The sequence below is a fragment of the Merops nubicus genome, unplaced genomic scaffold, assembly GCF_000691845.1.
Source record: "Merops nubicus isolate BGI_N331 unplaced genomic scaffold, ASM69184v1 scaffold23556, whole genome shotgun sequence".
Taxonomy (NCBI): Eukaryota; Metazoa; Chordata; class Aves; order Coraciiformes; family Meropidae; genus Merops; species Merops nubicus.
In genome coordinates this window covers 1-2903 of record NW_008617262.1, presented here as the reverse complement: position 1 = coordinate 2903, position 2903 = coordinate 1, and the positions used below count along the sequence as shown (strand labels likewise).

The window sequence follows — 2903 nt, the reverse complement described above, 5'->3', positions numbered from 1 at the left end:
TCTGGGATTTTCTCCCAGGATGGGCAGTTTAACTGTTTGGAGATCCTGGTCTGATTTAGGGTGGGGGGAATATTGCCTAAAACTGAACCTGACCATGAGCCACAGAGCTCGTTGTGGACAGTGGGCTCTGGAGAACATTCCTGAGACCTTGCAGAAGACCTGCAGGGACACCACACCCACTGCTGCTGCCTGAGGTGCTGGCCACAGCTGGTGCTGCTAAACCCTCCACCAGTGATGGAACGGGCCCAGAGGTCACCGATGGCTTGTGCCAAGTAGAGGGGGGGATCTGGACTTTGAAGAAGAGATGAAAGGATTCAAGGTGACAGTTGGAAGGTACGTTCATGTGAAAGCTCCTTGTGCTGTGTGAAGTTCCTTGTGCCTTTCCTGGTGGTCCTTCGACTGGAGAAGGGAATGGATTTGGATGTGAAGTGTAGGTCAGGTTGTTTTCTAGCCCTCCTGAGCAAGATCTGTTGTGTACATGGGCTTCCAAGTGAAAAGAGGGGTGACTTTCTCCTGGATATGGTGGCCCTGGTGCCCTCTAACACCCACACAAGCTGCTGTGGGCCCTGGGTGCTGCTCCCAGGCCTGGCTGCAGCTCCCACCTTGGGCAGCCCCTGGTGTGTGGGACTTGCCTCCACCTGCCTGATGCTGAGCCCACAACATGCTTCACTTTGCACTGTGCTGAGAAATTTCTGACCCCTCTGTGCTGCTCCTCATGCTTTTGGTGCAGAGAGGTTTTAGTTGGGTATAGGGGGAGGAGGTGGTGAAGGCAGCAAAGCCACAGGGGTTTTGTAGCACACAGATAGTGATGGACAAGAGCACCAGGGGCTTGGAGTGTTTTGCTGAGTGTTTTTCAACAGCTCTTTGGCCTGACCAACATCAATCTGTGAAATACTGTGGCCTAGAAATTGTTTCACAGATATTCCTGGCTAATTCAGAGCTCTGCACGGGCAGCAGCTGGGGAAGGGAGGTTTGGATGAGGATTTACATGGTCTGAGGGTCCCTCTCTTCTCTACAGGCTGTTCCAGGAGTTCCTGTCCCACGCCTGCAGCTGCCTCCACATCTGTCCTTCTGAGAGGTGACCATCTTTCCATTCTGCTGGTGATGAAGGAGCCCTTCCTCAGACCTGGGGAGAGAAGCAGAGACCTGCTTAGGAGCAAGGAACCACCACCAAAATAAAGGTGTTTCCCCTTGATTTATTTGAACAGCTCGTGCTGGCTTTTTTGATAACGTGATAGTTGGATGAAAGCCTTTGGGTGTTTGGGTTTTTTGTATCTCCTGCCCCTGGGTGGCTGGTTGGGGCAGTCAGAGGCTGTGGGCAGTGTGGCTGGTAATTCCTCTGCATGGCTAGTGTGCTTGCTAAGAGCCAGGCACACCCTGAGACCAAACAGAGGCACGGCCCAGTGCTTTCAAGTCACTGTTTCAAAGCATTCTTCTTTTCTATGAAAAAAAAAAGACATTTTTTTTGAGAAAAAGAACTAGAAGCTCACTAGCTGGGCCACAGGAGCCTGGTTGTGAGTGAGGGGAGGGGTGTGAGGAGGTTGGAGTGCAGGGTGGTGTGAGGGTGGGATGCAGTGGAGCCACCCTGGCACTGCACACCAGCCCCCAGCCCTGGCCCTGCTGCCCAGCGGGGGTATAGCTCAGGGGTAGAGCATTTGACTGCAGATCAAGAGGTCCCCGGTTCAAATCCGGGTGCCCCCTCCCCTTTTTTCCCCTTTTTTCCCCCAGAATAAGCTCCTCTAGGGCTCCTTTTCCCCCTGCCCTGTCTGCAGGCTCTGTCTGTGTGGCTGGGTGCTGGCCAGAGGAGAAGCAGCAGATTCCCCAAGAGAAGAGTCTCAGTGTGTGGGTGCAGCAAGAGATGAGCACTCCACATGAAGCTGCTTTTTGTCCTGGGGTTAATTAGCAGAGCTTTGTTGTGGCAGTAATTACCTGGGAGATTCCTGCCAGGCAGGGCTGTGTGCACACAGGGGGTATAGCTCAGTGGTAGAGCATTTGACTGCAGATCAAGAGGTCCCCAGTTCAAATCTGGGTGCCCCCTCAAATTTACCTTTTTTTGGGGGGATTTTTGGGGTGCTCCTTCACCAGGAGGTTGACCAGCAGGATCAGCTCAGCTTCCTCTCTGAGGAAATCCTTTTCATGTTATACTTGGAGCTAGAAGGTGTGGGCAAAATGTCACAGGCTGAGGCAGTCCTGAGAAAGGTTCTGGTCTGCTGCAGGAGAACAGGCTGAACCTGGGAGAGGAGAGAGCTGTGGATGGAGGGGAACGGGGCCAAGGTCTCCTGGTAAATGAGAACAGAGTCTGTCTCCTGGTCAGAGGGCAGTGACAGTGTCCTTGCTGCTGTCCCACTTCAGCTGGCAGCTTCTGCAGCAGGATTGGACCCCTGTGGAACAGGGAGGCCAAGGACTGGGGAAGAACATGGTGTAAATCTATTTTTTGGGATTGGTGAGCAGTGGGGTGCACAGAGGGGGGTATAGCTCAGTGGTAGAGCATTTGACTGCAGATCAAGAGGTCCCTGGTTCAACTCCAGGTGCCCCCTCTTTTCTTCTCCTTTAACCCCCCTTTCCCCCCCTAATTTCTCACTGAAGGAAGCTGGAGGGCTCTGGCAGGCTTGGAGGCTGTGCTGTGCAGGGAAGGTGTTTTTCTGAGCTGTGTTATTTGAAGTCCTGAGAGCCTGGTGATGAGGAAAGTGCAGTAGTAACTTCTGACTGCCTCTGTGTTCTTCTCTCAGTTCTTAACTCTCTGTAGTAATCCCATTTCTCTTAATTTATCACATTTAAGCCTTTGTCATCAGATTGAGGTGGAGAGGGGGCTGTTGAAGGAATCCCAACAGTGGCAGAGAAACTTGTCTCCTCTAGGAATGTTTTTGAGGTCACCTTGGGGAGGTGTTTTGGCAGGGGGTATA

At 52.6% G+C, this 2903-nt stretch overlaps 3 non-coding genes across 3 annotated transcripts; all 3 read left to right on the top strand.

Moving 5' to 3' along the window:
* Positions 1 to 1629: 1629 nt before the first annotated feature.
* On the top strand, positions 1630 to 1701 carry TRNAC-GCA. Its single transcript has one exon. It is a non-coding gene; the product is annotated as a tRNA-Cys (tRNA).
* Positions 1702 to 1966: 265 nt separating this feature from the next.
* TRNAC-GCA lies at positions 1967 to 2038 on the top strand. Its single transcript has one exon. It is a non-coding gene; the product is annotated as a tRNA-Cys (tRNA).
* A 427-nt stretch (positions 2039 to 2465) lies between these two features.
* TRNAC-GCA lies at positions 2466 to 2537 on the top strand. The gene has a single exon. It is a non-coding gene; the product is annotated as a tRNA-Cys (tRNA).
* Positions 2538 to 2903: the final 366 nt, after the last annotated feature.